General features: G+C 42.7%; 1 pseudogene; it reads right to left on the bottom strand.

Annotated features, from left to right (window-relative positions):
• Nucleotides 1-2100: 2100 nt before the first annotated feature.
• Nucleotides 2101-9911, bottom strand: LOC137760767 (solute carrier family 35 member E3-like; annotated as a pseudogene).
• Between the last annotated feature and the right edge of the window lie 1400 nt (nt 9912-11311).

The following is an 11311-nucleotide window of genomic DNA, read 5'->3' as shown; positions in this document are numbered from 1 at the left end:
ACCTCTTGATTATGGGCTATGCTAAGTGAGTTGCTTCCAGACAGAAAATTTAGAAGGAGCAGGGGATAAACTCACAGTGGGGAAATTTGGCAAAAACTAGCTTGGATAGATGATAAAGGTTAACATCATTAGGGATAAGTCATGTGCATATCAAGCGCCCTTAACATGATGTAAGGAGAATGGTGCTTCTCTTCTGTGGTGGTTTTTTAAAAAACCCTAACCTCAGTCTACCCATGAGAAAAGCATCAGACAAACCCAAATTGAGAGACATGCTACAAAATGCCTGACCAGTACTCTTCAAAACTGTTTAGGTCATAGAAAACAAGGTAAGCCAGAAATTGTCACATATTGACAGAGGCTAAGGGTGCGTGATGATTGAATGCAACATGTTTTCCTGGATTGAATCCTAGAACAGAAAAAGGATGCTTGTGGGAAAACCAGGGAAATTCAAGTAGTCTGCATTTTAGTTAGTAACACTGTTCTAATGATCATTTCTTAGTTTTGGTAAGCGTACTAGGGTTATGTAAGATGTTAAGGGTATATGGACACTCTACTATCTTTACAACTCTTCTGTGAATTTAAAATTATTCCAAGATTAAAAGTGTGGAAAGTCATAGCTGGTGAACTAGATATGAGTTGAGAGTTAAGGTGTTATGAGAGGCTGCCAAGGGCTTGCAGAGTGAGGCGGGGGGGAGGAGTGTGGGAGATGGAGTCAGGAAAGACGCTCCTGAATGAGACAATGGTGGTGGGATGAGACTGGAAGTATACAATGGTAGTGGTAGAAATAATAATTATGATAGTAATCAATACTCCATTAAGTTCTTAGTAAGAACCAGGTACTGACTTGGGGATCTTATTTACAACATTTCATGTAATCCTCACAATAGCCCAAACAAGTTATTATTTTTGCCCTTATTTTATGGTTGTGGAAACTCAGATTGAGAGAAATGAAGCAACTTTGCCTGTGCTGCTCATCTAGGGAAAGTACCTGGGATTTGAATCCAGGTCTGTTTGACTCCCAAACTCTTACTCTAAATACTACAGTTATTTTCAGTCTCCAGTCTAACCAAAAACCAAGGACCAAAAAACAGAAAGGATTTGTTCACTCTGTCAGTTAGCTTTGCTACATGGTCAGTAGGCTAGCTGGTCTCACCTGCATGGTCCTCTCAAGGTTTCAACAACAGCACGAGGGCAAACCCCAAACAGCAAATGTTTCTCAAACCTCTGCTTGTGTAACACTTGTTAATACCCCATTTGCCAAGGCAAGTCACATGGCCAATAGGTGTTCAGGGGTGGAGATGTAAATTCTGCTCCTGATGACAGAACCCGCAACATCACGTTGCAGGGGCCTGGAGCAGGTCAGAACACAATTGATGACCATTATTCAGACTTCTCAAACTATTCGTCACTCAGACTAGAAAAAGACAGGCAGTGGCCAATCCAGGCCCCCAGATTTTCAGTTCAGAAGGTCCCCAAAGATCCACACTGCCTGTAGGCTCAAACTGGAGATGTGGAAATTTGGACTGTGTGGACAGAGAAAGGTCAGGGAAAGTCCAGTGGAAGACGTGTGAGCAGGATGTATTATGCGGCTACCAAAGTTCAAGACTGTCCACAGCGAGGCCAGCTGTGGGAAACAGCAGGTGGTAGGAGGCCTCAAATGTCAGAGTCAGACCCTTGGGCTTGCTGCTCCAGGAAATCTCCAGGCCCAGGTCTGGGTCTAACTCATTCCTGTGCCCAGAATAGGGTCTGACACCAGGGAGGAACTGATGAGACCTTGTGTTAGGGTAAGTGAATATGTGAATGTAAGGTAACACATGGGTGTTTGTACTTCATAAAATCCTATTTGAAAAAGAGTCTAAGCCATTTTTATTTTAAGTAATTAAGTAAAAAAGAAAGACTCTAAAAACAAGGGTCGCACTTATAAATAAAATTTCCCTTGTCTTACATCTTGCAGGCTACCCTTCAATAAATTTTGCAATGAGATTTTTTTTCTTGCTTCTTTGAATCTAGTTGGCATACTTACATTTTTTATCTTTTTGGGGTGAATTTTTTTTCCACAAAAACCCAGTTGAGTACCTTGTACCAATTTATACTTCCTTCCTATTTACTGAGTTTCAAACGGGCAGAGGCAAGAATACCAAATAGTTACATAACATGCCAAGACCCTGATTAGTTGACAGTAGATGTTTAAATAAAACGTCCTCCAAATGAAGCAAGTCAGAACTTGAACTGTCCAAATATGTCATGGGTGACCATTGAAGTGTACTCACTGATCCAGTAAATTGATAAGTCCACCCTGACAGCTATGATTCCAGGTAGCAGCCCCACAAACAAAACAGAAACTGACCAGAGACCACATTATTCTCCTCCACACACACTGACTCAAAGAAGGGCACAGCCACCGACAACACAGCAGAAGACACCGGAGCCTGGTAGCCCTGCACTTGCGTGGTGTTTACACCCGACCCATGCTGTTTGGCTCCTACCCACACTAGATAAAGTGACGCAGCTAAACACCCACAGCCGCAAACAGCATTCCAAGGACATTAAAATTCATATCAGAATAGGAATTTGGGATTGTACCTAAAGTGACAGGACTCAGCAGTTGAGTTGTATTTTGGTGAAGTGCTTCTTGTGGCAGAAGGTTTGGACGGCTGTGACAACCACCTGCTACGGTGGCCGTGCCCGGGTCCTCGGACAGGCGCGGATGGTGCTTTTTGGCAGAGAGAAGTGCTGAGGACCGGGAAGCCATAGAAGTGACCTCCAGGATGAAGGACTTGCAAGCTAGCAGAATCTTGGAGGTGAAGGTGTCCAACTCCTGACGGAAGTAAGGCCCAGTCAGGTGGCCACGGGATGCACCAGGGTCAAGCGCGCATTGGGGGGTCCTTTTGCCGAGAAACAAGATGCAGATGGACACCATTGGTCCGAGGAGCAGCCCAGCAGAAATGTGCCTGTTGCCCAGCCCTGGAGAGCAGTGCGCTTCTGCCCCCAGGCGACCAGCCATCCCTGCAACACGCATCTGCCCCAGCACCGCCCACTCTAACCACGGACTCTAAGAGGCTAAACTTTATGATTGGTAAGAAATTCAGACCTTATGGTAGGAAAGGGTAGGTGTTTCAGTTTACAAGGGTTCGGAATTTCAGATCACTTTACCTGGGCATCTCTTTGCTTTGCCCATGCAGAGGCCCATCGGGAAGCAGCATGAGTATCCCGGGCTAGTGCTTAAGGAGGGAGTAACGAGGCAGGATACGGTTGACTCCACCTGGTACACTATCACTCTGCTTCCTTTCAAGGGGACCTTGTTCCACCCTTCTCTTTGATACAATTGTTGATATAAAAAATGTGCTAAAATTCCTGAGGAGACTTCTAAGCTCTGAAAGACATACGATCTAACAGAATGGAGTCCTGGCCTCCTTCCTGAGAGACATAAAACTCAGGCATCTCCAGTCCTAGCTTGCATTTTACTAGCTGCCGGGCCTCAGGTGTGTTACTTACACTCTCTTTGCCTCATTTTCCTCATGTGTAAAAATGAAAATCTTAATAGTTCCTGTGATGGTGAGAGCATGCCAGGCAGATGGGGTGCTGTCTTGTTAGTGATCACAAATTATAATCATTCATTTCAGAAGGCTTTCTCGGTGGCAAGACTCTCCTTTTATGTGTTTTCTAAAACTGTTTAATGAATATATATATATATATGTGTGTGTGTGTGTATATATATATACACACACACATATATATACATTTCAGTTTTAAAAAAACTTTATATTATAATAAACTTCAGTTAGGTTTCTGTTTTAAGGTTAATTTAAACTGTTCTACAAGAAAAGTTTCTGGTCTAAGTTCAGAAATGTTCTTGCTTTGTATCTGAATTAAATGTTGGTTACTATAAAAGAGTGGTTCTCAACCAGGGGTGATTTTTTTCCCACATCTTTATTGGAGTATAATTGCTTTATAATGTTGTGTTAGTTTCTGCTGTACAACAAAGTGAATCAGCTATATGTATACGTATATCCCCATCCAGAGGTGGTATTGACGGTGTGATTTGTCAATGACGGGAGACATTTTTGGTTGTCGTGATACAGGGGGTGGTACTACTGAATCTAGGGAGAGAGACCAAAGATGTTGGTAAACATCCTACAGTGCAGGGGCAGGCCCCTTGCAACCAAGAATTATCTGGCCTAAAATGTCGTTAGTGCCCATATTGAGAAACTGCCTTAAAGTGACCTAGTCAACGGAAGTAGCTAGTAAATAATTTAATTTCCATTAGGGAAAGAACATTTTCTCTTCAAAGGGAAGTTAGGTGAGGATAAACATGCAGCCTGGGGAGCACAGGAGTCAGGCTCATTGCTGATAGATAATTCTGACCTTTCTTTCTGTGCTGATGTTTTGTAGGGAGGGTATTCAAAGAACCAAGGGAAAGAGAACAGAAGAACCAGGGAAAACGATAAACCTATCCATTTAACTCTAAAGAGGTAAAACGCTTATATCTGTGATTGAAAAAAAAAAAACCAAAAAACTGACAACTAAGAAAAATCATTTATAGGGCTTTTAGACACCAAGTTGGTTAGATGTCTCAAAGCCATCTCGGGATGCTCTGACTCTCAGCCAAAGATTGAATTGAAATAAACCTTCCACTTATCTCTTCCTTATTAAAATATTAACCATATGCTCTAGCAAAGGAAGCAGAGAGCTTTAAGAAGAAAGTTTTAAATAAAAACAAGCTATTGGAAAAGTAGCTACTTCACTTAAATATCTTTATAAACTACTGATTTTTAATAAACCTAGAACACCTGTATCACTAGGATCAGAAATAGCCAGGCTGTTACCAAAGGGTTTTTATTTAAATGTCTGAGCTAAAGACATTTGGGATAGTTTGGGATATTGTTTAGTAAAAACTTCTCTCCCCTCCCACTCAGGGTGGAGTGTACTTTCCCACCCGTTGACACTGGATTATCCGTGTGACTCTTTGACCAAAGGAACATTAGCAGTCAGGACCCAAGCAGAGGCCTGAAATGTGCTCCTGCAATTTTTTAATCTTGTGTCCTTGAGTGATTAATCATCAGAAGGCTGTGCCTTGGTCGCCGCTGCCCCTTCAGTTTGGAACAAGAAAACACACGTAGAGTAACTGAACCCAATCTCCAGCCTGGAGCCAAGCCTGGAGCAGGACCACTTGACCCAACTCAGCTCCTATCAGCTGAAGCACCATACGTCTGCACACCTGTGAACTTGACAATAAATGCCTGTTCCTGAAAGGCACTAAGGTTGGGGGTGGTTTGTTACACAACATTATGGTGACAATAGCCGTAATAGAGTGACAAGTCTGTATGATTTGGGTTTTAAATGAATTCACTACAAATGGGATTCTAAATAGATATTTGCAAATTCATTTCTCTTTCCCTCCAGGATTAATGACTATTACTTCTGTGTTCTGGGTTGCTGACCGAAATATATGTTCGATGGCACATGGAATTGGTTACATGAGGGCAGACTTCTACAAGGATTCATCTCTACAACATGCAGAAATGTCTTTCAAATCACTTTAGAAGTCTTTCAGGCATTTGAATAAGAGTGGCCTTTAGAAAGAACCTTGTTGGCTGCATGTAGGGCTTTGAAATAATCTAAGCTCTGAGTTAGAAAACAGCCTGTACAGTGGTTACTATCTACGGCCTTCTGGTGAAAAGCTGAGCGGCTTCATTATTTCATTCTTCAGATTTCCAGGAACATTCCTTCCGTTTGGCTCACGAGATGAGAGATTTAGCAAAGAAGGGACAAGGCAGCGCTTAGATGGGCAGCTGATGAGTTGCTTAAGCAAAGTTTATTGATTCTTTGCAATCAGAAATCTCATCTACATAAAATGAGGAGTCATTAAATTGCATCTTAATTGTGATCTCTCCTCATGTAATTGAACTTCAACATTTAGGTCAGGGGCTGGAGTGCAAAGGCACTTTCTTCTAGAAAGGTTTTTAAATTAATTTTCCTCCTTATTTACAGGAGGGCGGTGCTAGAGCCCAGTGTGAATGAATATTAAATGAGCCCATATAAGATTTTGGACAAGTACATTGACGTGGGTTCCACAAGCTGGGGAAGGTTTCTAGCTGTATGTAAGTGTCTTCAGCTGTCACTGATGAATATAAATGTATGGCCGATGAAGGAGGATTGTGGTATAAGCTACAGACTTTAACCTTTAGTCATACCTCTTTTTCTCCTCGGGTTGGAGTGGATAAAACGAGCCTGAGAAGTAGCAGGCTAAAGTTGAGATCACTAGAATCAGAGAATGCCAGAATTTGAAGCCACATGAGAGGCCAGCAAAATTGATCCAACCTGTCACCTAAGGAAATGGAAACCTTCTGAAAGCCAGTGATGTACCCAAGGCTGTACAGATAGTGAATTCCAGAGATGAATGGTACATATAGCTGCTCTGATTGCGAATTCTAGGTACTTCCCAGGTTTAAGGAAGACTGTCAAATTGAAAGTTCCTGAACACAGAAACATTATGGTCATATGCATATACTGTAGAGGGTGTGACTTACTGGCCTTCAAAGGCAGAAGTATTTGATGCCTTTGCTTTGCTGTGGCATCAGCATGTATTTGGGGGCCCTGTGGAGTGGGAGAGCCCACCTGAGCACTGTCTTTCCCATTGAGAGTTCTCCCAGAGCGTGGTCTCTCCTGGCCCCTGACCCGTTCTGGAGTCTATGTTTCTGGCAGGATCTATTCTGACAAAGCTGCACTGGGTGCCCCGTGGCCTCACATTCATGTCTGTCAAGGTGGTGTGGTTGTCCAGGGCAAGAGTGTAGGTCAGTGGCTCCTGGCAGGTGATGGTTACATAAGCATCCTGCCAGGCACCCGAGTGGAAACGCTGGCCCCGGTGCTTCCGAGAGAAGAGAACATGCCGGGGGCAGCGTGCAGCTGAGGTGCAAATGTGCACATGCTCGCTGGCCTGACGGGAATTTTTTCCAGTAAAGTGATTTTTCACATGGTCAGAGGAGGCAGGAGAAAAGGCTCCATCACCTGCCAGACACAGGGTGCCCTAAAACACAAAGTGTTTCAGCTTTGTCTCGGCTTTGAGGGGCTTGGGGTTTGTGTATTTTTAGAGTTACTTATTCTTTACTCTCGTTTCAAGTGGCAAGCACTCCATTCACTTTTCTCGGTGGAGCAAGGACAGACTGATTGGCCCTCTGGGTGTTCAGGAATGAAAGGTCATCCTTCCACTCGGCAAACACATCCACTCTGTGACCTGAAAAAGCTCCTCATGCAGTGCCCCTCGGCCTGGCCAGGCCACATGCTGTCCTCGGAAGACTCAAGCAAGGTGAGGACACAGGCTATGGTCTTCAACCAAAGAGAGAGAGAAGAGAGGGGAAGGGAGTTAATAAATACAGCAGCAGGGAGAAAAACAGGATAGAAAGGAGGTAGAAAAGATCGGAGAGGTTATACAGGGGAAGGATTGTTTGTTTGTTTGTTTTCCCTTAAGAAATATTTCTATCAGGACAGCGTCCAGGCTGGATGAAAGCAGGTCTCAGTTCCACTGTACCAGGTTAACATCAAATACATTTGTTTAGTCATCAATCCATCAGAGAGCAATAGAACTGAGTTGGTAACATCTCAGACTTTTGAATCAAACAGACATGGATTCAAGTTCCAGTCAACAACTTGCTAACCTCTCTGAGGCCTTGGTCTTCTCATTATTAAAAAAAGAAACAGCAGAGCCTTCGTCGAGTGATTGTATTTAATGTGATAATGTGTGAGTGCTTAGTAAAATATGTAACACGTAGTGACTTCTCAAGTTTTAGCTGTTATTACTTAACGCGTATCACAATGGGCATAGCACCAACAGGATTTAAAGAGACACAAAGGTTAGAAACTGCCCTCAAGGAACGTATAGTCTGCTTGAGCATATAAGATTAACATCCCTGGGGCTTCCCTGGTGGCGCAGTGGTTGAGAATCTGCCTGCCAATGCAGGGGACACGGGTTCGAGCCCTGGTCTGGGAAGATCCCACATGCCGCGGAGCAACTGGGCCCGTGAGCCACAATTACTGAGCCTGCGCGTCTGGAGCCTGTGCTCCGCAACAAGAGAGGCCACGATAGTGAGAGGCCCGCGCACCGCGATGAAGAGTGGCCCCCGCTCGCCGCAATTAGAGAAAGCCCTCGCACAGAAACGAAGACCCAACACAGCCATAAATAAATAAATAAATACATAAGATTAACATCCCTGAAGCAACACTGAACAGCCAAAGGTAGAATAAAATGTGTGGGACACACTGAAGTTCTACATGGCTTTACAAAACCCAACAGTAGGCAAGCCAGGATATTATGGTAAATCATCACTTAAGTGGTATATAAAAGTAGGTGCTACAGATAGACTTGGAAGATGAGTATCTTCTAGACCAGTGCTTCTCCAGCTGTAATATGCATACAAATCACCCAAAGATCGCCTAATAATATAGAGTTCAGAGTTCAGTCCTGCGGTAGGGCTTTGTATTCTGCATTTCTAAGAAGCTTCTAAGTGATGTCACGTTACTGGTCTTCAGACCTCTCGTGGAGTAGCAAGGACTTAGGTGTTGGTGCATGTTCCAGGCAACTCAAGTGCCTACCCATGACCATGTGCTTATTTTACATCTATTAATTATAATACTAAACACAGAAGAGGATGAAAAAGAGAAGGAAAGAGAGCCAAGAGAAATAGACCTTGTCTCTACTCACAAGTTTATTTTTTCTCCTCTTAAATTCTCAGTGATCAGGCCGACATCATCACCTACACCACCACCACTAACAAACAATGTTAGCTACCTGAAACAACGAGGGAAAAAATACTCACTGAGCAAGTATGTGATGATCTAGGACCATACCTTGAATAGGTGCTAAACAGACATGGCTAAAAGAGTAATCACCATGGGGCAGGACTAGTCAGGGAGAGTTTCCTAGGTAAGTGACATTTAAGACAAAGGCTGAAAGAAGTGACAACTGGGAATAGAGGGGGTGACAAAACTCAGGAACAGGATCTCCCAACTCTGCATCCTTTTCCTTCTTACTCTTTAATATCACACAAATTACTCATGAGCTACTTTCTGACTACTTTTGGGACAATTCATTCAAGCATTTCTGTGGCTGTCCTCTGCCCCACACACACAGTATGTTACTCTCTCATCATATATAGAGATCAAAATGATTTTCTTCTTGACTCTTCTGCTTATTATCAGCCTACATTTAAGCTATGTTTGCTTTTCCAGAAGGAAAATAAAGTCCATAGAAGTCAGTCCCCCAGGTTGCAGACTATGAAATGAAAATGTTTTTGATATTAGAAGCATTGCAGAAAAGCAGAAATCACTGACGTGTTGTCTGCATGGGTTGTGTAATTCTAGATAACAATGTATGTTCATTCTGATGTATATAATAATGTGAGATACATCGGCTGCACGTCTTTGGTGAGGAAATTAAACCTTTGTATCTTATCCAGCAGATCTTAAAACATAGGCTCTGAATTGTCCCTGCTTCCTCGGTATTTTTCCAAAGTCCTACAAAGAGAGTTATACCCACTTATTTCCAGGAAGCAAATTGAGGGAGAAATTATAGGGAAATTATAGGGAAAATAGTTGGTTTATTGCGTATGTGGATCTATTCTGTAAACCCACGTGTAGAGTCAGGAAGGGCATTTTTGTCCCTGGGACCAGAACAAATATAGGATTTAGAGAGGGAGGCCTGACTTACCCACAAACCTTGGTCATTGGCAGGATAGAGGGCTTCTAAAATAGAGTGATTTGGGGAACATTAAAAGGATTCCTTAGACTATAAAACCTCCCCTATCATACTTACTTATTACAGAAATTTATAGAATATGGAACAGACACTTTGGTTTTGTAACTAGAGAGATTGATAATAATCACCTACACTTTGGAAACTTCACCTTCGATGGCATGTCGACATCCAAACATGGCAATGAGTACTATAAGAATTTGTGTTTTTTGAAATTACATTTCACTCAGTAGTGGCTTTTCTGTTTTATAAATGGCTTTTCTGTTTTATCACCACTTTGCCTCTTGTACTCTGATTATTTCCGCTTTAAGGATCAGTGCTTCCAAGGTCATATGGAGAAATCGAAGTGCCTGCCTTTTCAAATGCTAGTGGCTTGGGTTTTGTTTTCTTTTGTCTTTTATTTTTTCATCCTACTTGCCACATTCTCTGGAGACAGACTTCCCTAGAGATGAGGATTCTATGTTTATCAAACACAGCACTGAAGTCTGACATGCTGCTGAATGGTCCCATCTTAGGCAATGTCAGAAGCTAGCTTCTCATCCAAGGAAAATTTTAAACTGCTATTTCTATTCAAACGCAAGAATCCTTAATCACAGATTCTTTTCTAAATATCTGTTGAGGTTTGACAGATTTTCCCCACACAGATAATGGGGGGGATAGAAAAAAGACATAAATGGGAAAGTGGTAGATTTTAGCATCTCAAGTATCGTTAGTTTTGCTGATGAAAACTAAATAAAAAAGACTATAGCGTCCCAGGGCAAATGAAAAGATAATCACCCCACAGGGCCCCAAAAGACAAGACAGCTCTTATCATGGAAACAGTACTTGGCGTGGGTTTCACTATCCTTCCCAGTGAGAACTTGGAAAGCCAAGAAGACCAGAAAGGTAAGGAATCAATGGACTGCCAGGTCTGGAGCCTCTGACCTTTTTCTTCCATTCTATCACAGCTTATATCAGAGAAACAAGAAAGGGACCAGTTCACCCTAAGGAGTGAAGTTATCGAGCTAGGCTGTGCTAAGATAGTTGTGTAGGATGGCTTGGAGAACATCTCAGTGAAGCCAGTGGGCAGTTCCTGAGCAGAAATTGCCTGAAAGAAGAGTCCAACATTGGGCCTGAATGGCCCTGTTCCAGGAACCCCACCATTGCCAGAGTAGCCCGACTATTTCAGACATTGGCTGGGAACAGCCTGAGGGAAGCATGGCCTCTGTGCGAACACTGGGGTGGATCTGAAAGCACAGCGGCCTGGAGATTGTCAATAATTATGCTCCTTGCTACTACTGGTGCTTGGAAAGTGAGATCTGAGTAGCGCTCTGTCAAAGACCACCAGTGGGAGCTTAGCTATGCGTAAAGTTCATCCCATGAGGACAGGGAAGAATTATTCTAATTATATTCTAATTAGAGAAATCAATGTGAACTCATGTTAAAAAAAGATAAGAAGATCATAAAAGCAATAGAATGTATTAAAAAAAAAAAAAAGTACAGCATGCACACAGGCATAGTGTCAGGAAAAGCTAAAGCTTAAAAAGAGCTCAGGGGGGAAAAGGACCCTTTTTTTAAAAGACA

The sequence above is a fragment of the Eschrichtius robustus genome, chromosome 3 (genome assembly GCF_028021215.1).
Source record: "Eschrichtius robustus isolate mEscRob2 chromosome 3, mEscRob2.pri, whole genome shotgun sequence".
In the NCBI taxonomy this organism is placed as follows: domain Eukaryota; kingdom Metazoa; phylum Chordata; class Mammalia; order Artiodactyla; family Eschrichtiidae; genus Eschrichtius; species Eschrichtius robustus.
This window is presented reverse-complemented; position numbering and strand designations above follow the sequence as displayed.